This window comes from Myotis davidii, unplaced genomic scaffold (genome assembly GCF_000327345.1).
Source record: "Myotis davidii unplaced genomic scaffold, ASM32734v1 scaffold456, whole genome shotgun sequence".
Lineage (NCBI taxonomy): Eukaryota > Metazoa > Chordata > Mammalia > Chiroptera > Vespertilionidae > Myotis > Myotis davidii.
The window spans coordinates 903761-919074 of NW_006287375.1; the positions used below are offsets into that span (position 1 = coordinate 903761).

The 15314-nt window shown below is 40.0% G+C and overlaps 1 long non-coding RNA gene across 2 annotated transcripts in view; it reads left to right on the forward strand.

The window, feature by feature from the left end:
- Positions 1-2005, forward strand: part of LOC102767010 — a 4538-nt gene extending 2533 nt beyond the window's left edge. The window contains exons 2-3 of one of the 2 annotated variants that reach the window (XR_001513092.1): positions 164-295; positions 1622-2005. This is a non-coding gene — a long non-coding RNA (uncharacterized LOC102767010). The remainder of the gene's footprint in view (positions 1-163; positions 296-1621) is intronic. The other variant, XR_435419.2, reaches the window with a different exon arrangement.
- Positions 2006-15314: the final 13309 nt, after the last annotated feature.

Genomic DNA, 15314 nt, shown 5'->3' on the forward strand with positions numbered 1-15314 from the left:
GAACCGAGGGGTCCCAGATTGCAAGAGGGCACAGGCTGGGCTGAGGGACTCCCCGCCCCCTGAGTGCACAAATTTTTGTGCATCAGGCCTCTAGTATTTGTATAAGAATCCTAGGAACTAACTTCAGAAGATACACTCTGACCTTCAGTCATCCCAACTCTAGGAGAATTGCTGACCTTCAACCGTAAAACCAGGATGACAAAGAACTAGGATGACCGAGACCAGGATGACCCACACTGGACCAACACTTGACCAGTTTCAAGATCCATATCGAAATGACTGTGCTGGACTGCAGGTAGAGAACTTTTCAACTCCCTCCCCTTGATTATTTTGTTCTGTTTTGCCTCTCCCTCCTTGTAAAAACCTCTGCCTACACTGAGATGTTGAGATGGGCTTTGTGACAAGAGTCCTCCATTTCCTCTTCCTTTTTTCAACAACATCTGTCTAATAATGAGTTTGTTTTTTGTGGTGACAGGCAACAGAACTTGAATTCTGGTTACAGTTTTGGCAAGCCAGCCAGGAGTGAGCAGGAGCCCCTTCCCCCACACCCAGTAAGCTCCTGGACTTTGGAGGGAGTTCCCCAGCCTGCCTGTGGCTGACTGACTCCCTGATAAAAAGTAAGGGCGATTTTAGGAGAAAAATTGTATTTCAATGGAATCTATAATACAACCCTATATAATAAAAGGCTAATATGTAAACTGTCCCCTTGATCGGGAGTTTCATCAGGGGGTGGGGCTGGCCAGTCGCCCTCCCCTACCTACCCTTCAGCCCCTCTCCCCCCATCAGGGGTGGGGCTGGCCAGACCCCTCCTGTGCATGAATTCATGCACCAGGCTTCTAGTTATAAACATTAGGCTCTGGTTCAGTATATTGTCTATAATATTGTATTTCTCACCTATGAACTAGATTGGATTCTGAATTTTTCTAGTTTCCTGAAATATTTTGGCTATAACTTCCGAACTTTCATGGAAATGGAAGAAAAATTGACAGTGGGGACCTGTAACACTGGAAAATTGTAACCCACCCACATTCTCTTCCACTGTTTCTGTGAAATGCTGACTCTGACTAATATGTAGCTTGTAGATAAACAGCATGTTTTTGTGGTTTTTTAAAAATATATTTTATTGATTTTTTTTTTTACAGAGAGGAAGGGAGAGAGATAGAGAGTTAGAAACATCGATGAGAGAGAAACATCGATCAGCTGCCTCCTGCACATCTCCTTCTGGAGATGTGCTCGCAACCAAGGTACGTGCCCTTGACCGGAATCGAACCTGGGACCTTTCAGTATGCAGGCTGACGCTCTATCCACTGAGCCAAACCGGTTTAGGCAACAGCATGTTTGTATAACAATCCTAGGAACTGCCCTAGCCAGTTTGGCTCAGTGGATAGAGTGTCAGCCCACAGACACTATCCAGGTTTGATTCTATTCAAGGTTATGTACCTCGGTTGCAGGCTCCATCCTCAACCCTGGTCAGGGATCATGTGGGAGGCAACACATCAATGTGTGTCTCTCACAACAATGTTTCTCTATCTCCCCCTCCCTTCCACTCTCTTTAAAAAAATCAATGGAAAAATATCCTGGGGTGAGGATTAACAAAACAAACAAACAAACAAAATCCTAGGAACTAACTTTAGAAGATACAGACTTTGACCTTCAGTCATCCCAGTTCGAGGAGAATTGCTGACCATAAAATCAAGATAACCAAGACCAGGATGACCCGCACTGGATTGTCACTTGACCAGTTTCAAGATCCTTAATGGAATGGACCATGCTGGACTGCACGTAGACAACTTTTCAACTCCCTCCCCTTGATTATTTTGTTCTGCTTTGCCTCTCCCTCTTTGTAAAAACCTCTGCCTGCACTGAGATGTTGAGATGGGCTTTGTGACAAGCATTCCCCATCTCCTCAGGTGACCAGCACTTGAATAAAACCTCTTTCCTTTTTTCTGCATCTGTCCAATGAGTTTGGTTTTTGTGCAGCAGGCAGCAGAACTTGGGTTCTGGTTACATATAGGTATTGCAGGCAAACATGATGGCCATTGGAGCTCAATCATGAGATTCCATCAAAGCAGATTTAAAACAGCCTATACAGCCCAGCTGTGGTGTGGGTAATAGAACTAAACGTGCATTTTAAAATGTAGTCTATTGGTGCCCGAGCCAGTTTGCTTGGTGGTTAGAGCATCGACCTGTGGACTGAAGGGTCTCAGGTTCAATTCTGGTCAAGGGCACGTACCTGAATCCCTGGCATCTGTCAGGGCATGTTCAGGAGGTAACCAGTCGATGTGTCTCTCACATCGATGTTTCTCTCTCTCTGTCTCTCCCTCTGCTTTCCACTTTCTCTGAAATTCAGTGGAAAAAAATAGCCTCAGATAAGGATAAAAAAACAACAAGTAGCCTATTGGGTGAACACTTCAATAGTGATTACATTCTAAATTGAAAATGAGAGAATGAGAACGTAATGTTAATGTAAGAAACATTCAAACCTGTGATAAATTTTTGTGCATTTATTTGAGCCAACCTGTCGACAATTGCCAGGAAGCAGAATCTCAACAGATTGAGATAATGCTTGGGAGAATGGCAGTTTTGACATGACTACCCACCATAAACTTCTTTTAGTAAAAGAAGTTAAATTTCAGACCATCTTTGCAGTTACTTTAGGTCTTTGAATTTGCAAGGCAGCCATGCAGGCCTTCCCTGAGCTAGTCATGTTAGCATGTGGCCCCTTTTCGTCCACACTAACCTTGCCAACATTTTACACAAGGAAATATTAACATTTCCATAAAGCATAGTCAATTTTTTTTTTACATTAGGATAAAAATTAACATAGGTGTTGGTCATTTCATTTGCATTTACTATTCAGTATTCCTGCTTCCTGAAGATGACTTGCTATGCCTTCAGAAATGTACTTAATTCCTTTAACATCTTATCTCAAGTTAACAGTCCTTTTCTGGAACTAACTGAAAAGGAAAACCAAGCATCTTAATCATAAATTAGTTTCTTATATTGACTCTCAAAATTGTTTTAATATTTCAAAATAAATGAAAGCTCCTATGAGAAGAATGCCTGTGTACAAATTGAGGATTGGAGTGAGGAAATATTGTCAATCTGCTAAATTACTAATATCAAATGGGGTAAGGCATTAGGCAATGAGTCTATTCGTGTTCTAATAGCCTGGAAACTTAAACTTTTTGAACTTTTCAGTCCTGAGTCAATGCCTAGATATACACCTGGACATATAACAGACCTTCAGATACCCCTCTGATTACGCACCGAAGGACTCCTATTCAGACCATCTGACATCCATTATCCTGACCACCTGACATCTGACTGATAACTGCCCTGGACCAATCCTGGATCAACCAGTAATTCTCAGTAATGTACTTTTTACTATAAAAACTTTTAACTTTCCTTTCTTCTTTGGAGAGCTTCTGGATTTTTTGCCTAGCTGTGTTCCCATTTGCAAATTCTAAGACTTTTGAATAAACATCATTTATTTCTAGCCGAAGCCCCCAGACTCTTTGAGTCATTTTGACAAGACCAAACAAATTGAAAAAAAATATTTTAGGCAATATCAGTTGTGTGTCAGAAAACACTCCTGAAAGGGTCTGAAAATAATTCAATAGGCTACCGAAGAAGAAGCAGATCTTAAGGGGAAAAAAATCATTTGTCGTAACAGATGTCTTGTCCACAAGTACAAAACAAACAGCAACCTTGGAACGTGCCTTCCAGTTCTTGGTGGGACAGTAATTACCACGTATCTGAATGTTAGCATTATTTAAATTACACCTTTTATAAGAGAGCTTGAATTCTGTATCTGAGGAAACCAGTTACCTGAGGCCCTTTAACCCTCAGATTCTGAATTAGGTTGTTTTCTCTCATATATACTTTATATATAAGAAAAAAAACGTATATGACAGAGCAGATTCAGGATTAGAGCCCTAAATTAAAAGGATTAAAACTCTAGCAGATGTGGTAGCTTTTCTCCAAGATGATCCCTGCCTTCTGGTATTCATACACTTGTCCCTCCTACATTGTACCAGGATTGGTGACCAATAGCATATAGCAGAAGTGATGTTTTGTCACTTCAGTGATCATATTTTTAAAATACATTTTTATTGATTTCAGAGAGGAAGGGAAAGGTAGAGAGAGAGAGAGAGAAATGTCAATGATGAGAGAGAATCATTGATTGGCTGCCTCCTGCACACCTCACACTGGGGATTGAGCTTGCAAACTCAACATGTGCCCTGGTCGGGAATTGAACTGTGACCTCGTGGTCCATAGGCCGATGCTCAACCACTGAGCAGCACCAGCTGGGCTCAGTGATTATATTTTAAAAGATTTCCATCTTGAATGCCCCCCTCCCCCTTTTTCTGGGAGAAACAAGCTGCCATGTAGTAAGAGGTGTAGGCAGTGGCAAGAAATAAAGAATTCTGCCAGCAGCCAATGAGGAACTGAGGCCCTTTGACCCTCAAGTGAGCGAGACTGTGACCACTTCAGCACCAGTTGAGTCTTTAGATGACTGCAGCCCCAGCCAATAGCTTGACTGAAACCTCATGAGAGACCTTGGGCCAGAACTACCCAGCTAAGAGGCTCCCACATTCCTGACCCTCAGAATTTGTGAGAGATAATATGTTGTTTTAAGCTGTTAAATTTGGGGGTAATTTTTTATGCAGCAACACATCACTAATATACAAATTATTAAACATTATGGAATTAATATTAGCTATAATTATTTTATTTTGATTATTGACCCTAAAAACAGCACCTTATTAACTAAGCATCCTCCATAGTTTTGGACACGTCTGAAGGTTATGTGACTAACTTGCCTGAGGAAGAGGAAACTTGCAAAGAAGTCCAGACTAAGTCCAATATTATAGCTTCAGCATCCGAGTGGAGGATGATGCAGAGGGTCTCGTCTGTCTCTGCTGTTGATCTCACAGATTTTATGGAAAGGGAACCTTGAGCAAAATCTGAAATAGCTATTTTTGCTAAAATCTCTGTGAGACATTATTTGCCTTGGTCCCATAACATCAGAGTACGACAAAAAGTGGAGGAACAGGAGTCTATCCACCTCATCAGGCCACATTTGTAGTGGCGTGTCATCGCCCATGCATATCAGCAATTGGGGCACAGCAGAGCAGCTGCAGCTGAGCTTGGCACAGCAGGCCTTCATCTTCAGTGGGTATGCAGGAGTTTTGTGCTCTTTTCCGGGTGTCTACTGCAGACACATCTCAAAAAAATAAAATAAAAGAATTAACAGAAAAGTCTGTATTCATGAGCCTAGCTGTGATCTGCAGGTTTGGCTTTGAGGGAGACTGGAGGTGCACAAACAGAAGAGCCAGAGAGATCACATTTGTGCTGTTACAGGATCCTGCATTGTAACTCCAGTCTGTTTTGACCTGGACACGTAGGTAACTAACCATGAGGAGAATGGGCCTTGAAACATTCTCCAGACAAGAAAAGTTAGATAAGAAATCATCTGAACAGTTTTTTAAGGACTTAGATGTCCAGACCTTGACTTTGAATGAGTGTAATTTCCAATGTGAAATCCACAGTTTGGTTTAAGGGATACAGGAAAGTTTTAAAATTCCATATAAATAATTACACATCGCTACCAACTTTGCTACCTACACATTGCAGTAGGAATACAAACTGGCTCCCTTCAAGGCAATACCTACATAAAATGAGATGTGAAATACGCTGCTTGCATCATAAAGACTAGTTATCAACCTCTAGAATAGATGGAAAAGACATTGGTGATGGCTAATATTAGAAATACAAGTTTTCCTAAAAGGGTTTTATGTATGCATATGACATAAAGAAAATTGTTTTTCTGTTTTGTTTTGCTTATTGATTTCAGAGAGGAAGGGAGAGGGACAGAAACATCGATGATGAGAGAGAAACATTGATCGGCTGCCTCCTGCACGCCCCCTACTGGGGATTGAGCCTGCCTCCTGGGCATGTGCCCTTGACCAGAATTGAATCCTGGACCCTTCAGTCCACAGGCCAATGCTCTATCCACTGAGTCAAATCAGCTAGGGTGAAAATTGGGTTATTAATGTTGTTTACTAATTCATTCATTCAAACAAATATGTGCTGAATTCATTCATTCAGCAAATATTGAAATAGACTGTTATTTGCCCAACACTGTTCTGGGTTCTAGGAATCGAGGAAAGAGACAAGATACCTATTCTTGAAGCTCACATTTATTTTATTTTTTTAGGTCTATTTTATTTATTTTTTACATTTTTTTATTGATGAAGTGATTACATATGTGTCCTTATCCTCACATTATCCACCATCGCCCACACTCATGCCCTCACCCCCCTGTTGTCTGTGTCCATTGGTTAGGCCTATATGCTTGTATATAAGTTCTTTGGTTATCTCTCCCCCTTACCCACACCCTCCCCTACCTTCCCTCTGAGGTTTGATGGTCTGATTGATGTGAAGCTCACATTTTAATTGGGGGATGAGGAAGATGACAATAAATTTGAAAAAAAATAAATACAAATTTCAAATACAGGTATAGCATGGAATTATGGCAGGTTCAGTTCAAAGACCATCTCAATAAAACAAGTATTGCAATAAAGCAAGTCATAATCTTTTTGCTGGTAGAGGGTCCTGCCTTCATTTGTATGTATAAACACACACACACACACACACACACACACACACAGACACACACAACACAACACAACATCTGTGAAGCTCAATAAACAGAGGTATGCCTGTGGTGGTAGGGACCAAGAAAAAAGAATGGTAAAAAAGGATGATGGTATAAAGAGTGACAGTCAGGGGGTGGCTACTATAGATTAAATGATGAGTGAATACTTTTTTAAAAAGGTGATATCTGAGCTGAGCTGCAAGGAATGAGAAGAAACCTGTCATGTGAAGATCTGGCAAGAGAGTGTGCCAAGCAGAGGAACAGCAAGTACAGATTGTGAGGTGAGGTCATGCGCTTCGAGCTACCGAGGGAAGACCAGCATGACCAGAACATAGTGATCAGAGAGAGTAATGGGACATAAGGGTAGAGGCATTGGCAGGAGGCCAGCTTATATGGAGACCAGATCATCTAGTGCCTTGTGGACAGCGGCAAGGAGTTTGAATTTTATAGGTGCAATGAGAAACGATCGGAGTATGTTCAAGAGGAGAAAGGGTAAGGTGTGATTTCTATTATAAAAGAAGCACTTCGGCTGCTATGTGGAGAATTATGAAAACAGATTGACGTGTTAGAAAGTGATTGCAGCATCTCAGGCAAGAGCATACAATGGCCTGAAGTAAAGTGTATCTGTGAAAGAGATAAATGGATGAATTCAGAATACATTTTGGAATCAAAAGGTAAATGACTTACTGTTGGGTAAGGGAAGGAAATTAAGGATGACTCCTGGATGTTTGGACTAAACAACTTGGAGGAAATTGGGTGGAGTGGAGGTTTGGGAAGTTAAAATTTTTCTTTAATTAAAAATTATTGTGGTAAAAGACACATAGTGTGAAATTTATCATCTTAACAAGTGTACAGTTCAGGGGCATTAAGTATATTTGCATTGTTGTACAATCATCACCACCATCTAGAGCTCTTCATCTTGCAAAACTGAAACTCTGTACCCATTGAACAATAATAACTGCGCATTTTTCATCTTCTCCCAGCCCCTAGCAATCATCCTTCTCTTTCTGTTTCAATGAATTTTACCACTGCAGGTACCTTATATAACTGGGATCATACAGTACTTGTCCTTTTGTGACTGGTTTATTTCACAGCATAATGTCCTCAAGGTTCATCTGTGCTATAGCAAATGTCAGAATTTTCCTTCCTTTTTAACACTGAATAATATTCCACTGTATCTATATGTCACAGTTTGTTTATCCATTCATTTGTTGATGGACACTGGGTTGTTGTGGATAATGTTGCTATGGATATGAGTGTATAAATATTTCTTCAAGGCCCTGCTTTCCTTTCTTTTGGGTATTTCTCAGAAGACTTGCGGGATCATATGGTAATTCTATGTTTAATTTTTTGAGGAACTGCCATACTATTTTCTACTGGGACTGTACCATTTTATATTTCCAACAATAGTGCACAAAGTTTTCTGTTTTTCCAGGTCCTCACTAGCACTTGTTCTTTTCTATGTTTTTAATAGTAGCCATCCTAATAAGTGTGAGGTGGTATCTCATTTTAGTTTTAATTTATATTTCCCTAATGATAGTGATGTTGTGGTTAATTTCATGTGTTTATTGGCAAATTTGTATATTTTCTTTGGAGAAATGCCTATTCAAGTCCTTTGCTCATTTTAAACTCAAGTCGTTTAGTTGTTATTGAGTTGTAGGAGCTCTTTATTCTAGACATTAAACCCATCAGCTATATGAATGGCAAATATTTTCTCCCATTCCATGGGTTCCTTTTTACCCTTTTGATTGTGTGTCCTTTTATGTGCAGAAGTTTTAAATTTTTATGCAGTTCAGTTTATCTATTTTTTCTTTGTTGCCTGTGTAAAAGTTTTATTTAAAACATAAAAATAAGCTTATATTTAAGTATATTATATTTTAGAGTCACTTTAAAATATAAATTTGGAGACAGATGGATATATTTTAAATTTGGAGACTGACAGTCATAGGAGAGGTCAGATAAAATATAAATCGGGGAGTTATCCACGTGTGGACGAAAAAGGGTTCACATACTAAACCCGACAAGATCAGGGAGGCCTTCGTGGTGGGCCTTAAAAAGTCAGAGACTGAAAGTAATTACATAGGATGGTCTGAACATAAAAATTCCTAACTAAAAGCCGGCCTGTAGCATCCTTGACAAAGGTCAATCTTTACCTTAAGTGAGTCTGTCTATTGTCTTTTCAAAAAGATATTAATAATTTTATATTGTTAAAATAATATTTTGAATTATAACACATTATTAAAACTGTTTCTTTTTACTTTTTTAAAATGATGCCACTAGCCCTAACTGGTTTGGCTCAGTGGATAGAGCGTTGGCCTGCGGACTCAATTCCAGTCAAGGGCATGTACCTTGGTTGCGGGCACATCCCCAGTAGGGAGTGTAGGAGACAGCTGATCAATGTTTCTCTCTCATCGATGTTTCTAACTCTCTATCCCTCTCCCTTCCTCTCTGTAAAAAAAATCAATAAAATATATTTTAAAAAAATAAATAAAATGATGCCACTAGAAACCTTAAAATTACACTATGTTGGTCGCATTATATCTACAGGACAATGCTAGTGGTTAACACTAACGTGAGACTACCTGGTAGTAAGGGGTGGTGGGTCATAGCCTACAATGGAGGGAAGTAACAGGCTCTCATAGGCCTACCCTGTACCCACCAGTGTAAAAGAAGTAAGTGGCTCTCCATTTTACTTTTACCCAATCCCAGAGATTTCCCTGCTTTGCTTTTTCTCTCCTCTCTAATCTACCATCAGTGTATCTCACGTAACCCTCCTTATGTCTTCTCCTTTGATTCTAATGTATAAAATAAGCTGCAAAACTGCCATTCTCCAGAGCATTTTCTTAATCGTTGAGATTTTGCTTCTTAGCAATTGTCAGTTTGGCTCAAATAAATTCATAAAAATCTCTACAGGTTTGGATGTTTCTTATGATCGACACACATAGGGATGGTATTTATAGCCACTGAGTGAATGAAATCACCCAAGAGAGAAGATCCATAGGAACTAGGTCTCCTTGTGGGATGGAGTCATCTTAGAGTTAAGATTCCATAGGAAGATATCAAGAAGCTTTGACTGAGTTAACTTTGGGTAATATAATTTATTGATGTTCTTCTGAGGTAGGTGCTAAGTTCAGGTGGCAATTAGAAAGCCCTGGGCAAGTATTAAACCTGCTTGCTTTTGTATTATTACAATAGCATTAACAATAGCCCATGGCATCAGTGAGTCCTCACAACAGCTCTGTGAGGTACAAATTTGTACTGTCCTCACTTTACAGACAAGAAAAAATAGAGAAGTTTAATAATTTACCCAGTCGCTATAGTTAATATATGGCAGGTCCAAATTACAAATCTAGTTGGTCTGCCTCCAGGCCTTCACTCTTTTTTTTTAAAATATATTTTATTCATTTTTTACAGAGAGAGAGGAAGGGAGAGAGAGAGTCAGAAACATCGATGAGAGAGAAACATCAATCAGTTGCCTCCTGCACATCCCCCACATTATCCTGAAAAATGAAGTCTAGCCCTTGGCCCTTACCCACTGACTACATTTGGTCTCCTTGGGTTTCATATCAGTATAGTCACATCTTTGTGGTGGTGAATGGTCCAAGACAGATGGTACTGATCCTGTCACTTTACCAGTGATGGCGAACCTTTTGAGCTCGGCGTGTCAGCATTTTGAAAAACCCTAACTTAACTCTGGTACCGTGTCACATATAGAAATTTTTTGATATTTGCAACCATAGTAAAACAAAGACTTATATTTTGATATTTATTTTGTATATTTAAATGCCATTTAACGAAGAAAAATCAACCAAAAATATGAGTTCACATGTCACCTCTGACATGCGTGTCAGAGGTTCGCCATCACTGCCTTAGGCTGACTTAAAGTCTTTTTTTTTTTGAACACTGGGTCTTAACACTGTGCCAAGTTCTCATACACCCCAAATAAAGGAAAAGAAGGTAGATGGACATAGCATACTAGGATCAACAGAAGTTGTCATGTGTTTTATTCCCGTTCCTCTTCAATCTAGATTCTAGACACTATGGTCTTTCGCTTCAGTCCATCTCAGTTCCTCCCTTGTCTTGGCATTCTGCTCACCTGGACTGCAAAGCCCCAAATCCAGCTATTAGTGCATATCATTCCCACCCTGGGACACTGGCGAAAACCACACAACTATGTGAATCGGTTTCTCTGCAAATTTGCATTTCCAATCATGGCTGTACCCTCAACCCACTTGACTCTGCCAACTCACGTTTCTCCAACCGTAACGATCCCCCTTCTCTCCTAAATCTTAACTCAACAGCTTTGATTGAGAGTGAAGAGTAAAATGGTTTGGTTCATCTTGGGTTGAGATTTTGCAAGGTGAGTAAACAAAAGGATGAGGATAGTGGTGTGAGTGAATTGAAGAGACCTTGAGGTCTAGACCGGAAGGTAAAGGAAAGGATATCAAGGTCCGAGCTGAAGGATCAGGAGGAGGAGGAAAGTAAATGGTCCTGGAATGAGGTGGTTATTGTGACTGGTGAGGCCATCTAGGGTGTGTCCTTGGCAGGAAGGAGTTGAAATACAGGTTAAGGTCAAATACTATGAGACTGAGGTGTAAGATTACTTAGCCCTCTGAGCACAAAAGGCATCACTACCCCTGGCTGGGTTCCAGAGAGCTCATAGAATGTGGACAAGCAACTGGGCAGAGAGTTGGTAATAGCAACCAGAAAGCAGTGTAAACCTCAAAGGAGGCATTTTATAGATGTGAAGCTGAAGGAATTATGGTTTGGAAACAGGAAAATGCTGAGACCTTACCTGGCCCTGAAGTTCATAGAAAGTGATAAATGAACAGCCTCTATTTGAGAGACAGGAAGAACCACGAGGGAAGTGGAGTGATGGGGAAGCCAGGTCTCTGACAAGGCCAGGATGTAGAGAGAGCAACCAGGACTATACTTGCAGAAGGAGAATTGTTTGTCCACAGTGGAATGGGTTTTCACTGTAGCAGGGAAAGCAACAGTAGGAGAGTGAGAATTTGACTTCAAGAAGGATTATATTTGCCATGTTGGAGAAAGATGGTCTCAAGGTTCTCAGAACTGGATTTAAGACTTCTCTGTGTTCAGAGGCATTGGGTGATAGTTCAAATCCTCATAATATTTTGCAATCCATTCAGTGGCCTATTAAATATATAAACTCAATGTTAAGGTAATTTGCCTCAGCAAAGCAAGTTTGGCTTGGTCCCAATCAGGGCAGAGGTGACTGCTGCTCAAGTTGTGTGGAGGAGGAGAGATATAAACATACCCGGGCCTTAAAGAAAATGACTTTGACCTGAGTTTCAGTTCCACAGTGCTCAACCCCAAGTGGGAGGCATTGAGCTAGTTGCTGTGGCCACACAGGTAAGAGTTTATCATCTGGCTAGACTGAGCCCACTAAGAACAGGAACTTTGCATTTTTCATAATCTTCATCTTTGCTTTCCAAGACCTCACACTTAGTTGACACTCAATAAAAGTTTTTATTTTTAAAACATCTTTATGATTATAAAAGTAATTTGTGTTATTTGTGAAACATATTTAAGATTGCAAAGAGTTTTATTTAAAAATAAACTTACATTTAAATATATAAATACTTTAAAGTTATTTTAAAATATAAATTTGGAGACAGCTGGATATGAGACTGAAGGTTACAGGGGAGATCAGCATAAAATATAAATAAGGGAGTTATCCACATGTGGATGAAAAAGGGTTCACCTACTAAATCTGACAAGATTAGGGAGGCCTGGATGGTGGGCCTTAAAAAGTCAGAGACCTAAAGGAACTACATAGGATGGTTTAAACATAAAAATTCCTAACTAAAAGCAGGCCTGTAGCTTCCTTGACAAAGGTCAATCTTTACCTTAAGTGAGACTGTCCATTGTCTTTATAAAAAAGATATTAATAATTTTATATTATTGAAATAATATTTTGAATTATTACACTATTTATTAAAACTTTCTTTTTTTAATGATGCCACTAGAAACCTTAAAATTACACTATGTGGGTTGCATTATATCTGTGATAAACATCTATGTGCATAAATATTTCTATATCGCTGATGATTTCCCAGTTGTAGAATTAATACTTCAAAAAACTCCGGCATTTTAAGGCTCTGAAAACACTTTGCCAATTTGTTTTCTAGAAAATAAAATAATTTACATTCCCATCAGAATATGAGAGTGCATTTAATCATACTCTCATCAATATTAAATACTTTCATTTTGTTTATTATTAATTATTTTTAAAAATTGTTATTTTTTAAATACTTTAAAAATCTTTATTGAATACTTTCATTTTGTAACCTTTGCAATGTAGTAGTTGAAAAATGGCATCACATTGTCACTTCAATTAATATGTTTCTGGTTACTTGTGAAGCAGAACACTTTTTTGTATGTTTATTGACCAATGTTTTCTTGTTTGAAAACTAATTTTGGTCCCTTTAACTACAATAATGAAAATATAATACATTGATTCATTTTTTCAACAAATATTTATTGATCATCTACTGTGTGCCAACCAAGGTTCTAACTCCTGAGGATACAGAAGTGGTCTTCATGGACTGTGAGGAAGCACTTGGATGAGGAAGGAGAAGGACAATAAACAAAATGAAGAAGTAAATAGTTAGGATGTCAGAGGGTAATAAGAACTATGGAGAAAAATGAAGCAGGGATGGGTAAGGTCAGGACAGAGGGCTAAAGGGATACAATCTTCTATTTATATTAAAGCCTAAGCAATCGTTGGGACCAAATGACCAGAACGACCAGTCATCCAGTCGCTATGATGTGCACTGACCATCAGGGGGCAGACGTTCAACACAGGAGCTGCCCCCTGGTGGTCAGTGCGTTCCCACAGCAAACTTCTCACTGCCGGCTGGTGGCGTTGGTGGCTGGTGTCTGTTCCTTCTGTGCCTGACCATCATCTTTGGCCCGGGCTGGGATAAAGAACTGGAGTTGGGTGGCGGTGGATCCCTTTCCTGGGGGGCCAAAGGCCGGCTCCCTCCTCGGGGTTGGCAGCCAATCTCCCGTGCCCTGTCCCTCCCCCTGGCTGGCAGGCCCCAGCCGGCAGGCCCCGATCAGGCAGGCCCATGGTCCTTCCCCCTGTCCCTCCACCTGGCCGGCAGGCCCCAATCGGCCTGGCTCTGATCAGCCTTGATCGCCGGCCAGGCCTAGGGACCCCACCTGTGCACAAATTCATGCACCAGGCCTCTAGTTTAAAATAGAGTGGTCAGGTAAGGATTAGTTAAGCAGGTGACACTTGAGCAAAGACATAAAAGAAGTAAAAGAGCAAGCTTTGCCGATACTGAGAAAGAGCACAGAGTGGGGGCACAGAGAGTAGGGCCCTATAAGCAGATGAGCATTCATTCTACCCATTCAGGATCATGGCATGACTCTATTCAAATCTTAATAAAATGGAATAATTTCTTCATTTAGGCTTTATATATTTCTTAGTAAGGTTATTTCTAGGTATTTTATATTTTTATGATTATTATGAACAGAACCTTTTCCCCCCTAACACACACACACACATTTCCTAGCTGGTTATTTCTAGTACATAAAAATGGAAACTTTTTATATGCCTCCACTTAAACTGAATCTATTAAATGTAAGAAGTTTTAGTTAACTGTCTTGCATTTTAAAAAATAGAACACTGCCTTAGCTGGTTTGGTTCAGTGGATAGAGCATCGGCCTGCATACTAACGGGTCACAGGTTCAGTTCTGGCCAAGGGCACCTGCCCAGGTTGTGGGCTCCATCCCCCACAGTGGGGGACATGCAGGAGGCAACCAATCAATGATTCTCTCTCATCATTGATGTTTCTATCTCTCTAGCTCTCTCCCTTCCTCTCTGAAATCAATGAAAATGTATTTTTTTTTAAAAAAAAGCCAATAGTAGTAAAAAAAATAGAACATCATTATATGCTCCTCAATATTGGCAATTTTGTCTACTTTCTACCAGTTTAACTTCTTATCTACATTTTATACTATGACTACAGTTACTAAAACTTACTAAAAAATGTTCAAGAGTTGCTAAAAATCTATATCCATAAAATTCCTGTTAATAGCATGCCCCTAGTGTTTCACTCTAACATGCGGTGCAATACTGCATGTTAGAGTACTCAGTCAGTCAATCTGAGGTTGATATTCATAAGCAAGTGCAGGAACTTGCTTTATAGACCTAACTTTAAAAGTAGTTTTTATAAATCAAGAATATGTCTAGAATTTAACCAAATACAATTTTGGCATATATTGATCACCTTGGTCTTTAAACTACCAAAGACATAACTAATTGAGTACTTGTCTTTTTATAAACAGATTTTTAAAAGTCATCTCTGGTGGGGAAAGGGGAGGAAAATGGGAGATATCTGTAGTACTATCAACAATAAAATATATATTTTCAAAAGTCATCTCTTCCTATATAATAAAAGGCTAATATGCAAATTGTCCCCATGGGCAGGAATTTGACTGACCGGGAGATGTGCGCTGACCACGGGGGTGGCGCAGAACATGGCGGGCATTGGTGATACAGTGCTGGCAGTAGGCGGCAGTGGAGGCGCAGCCCGCCCCGATGGGTCCGGGACTGCGGCAGGATGGTGGAGCAGGTGAGCAGGTGGTGCCAGACCAAGGCAGGTACGAGTGGGGGCCC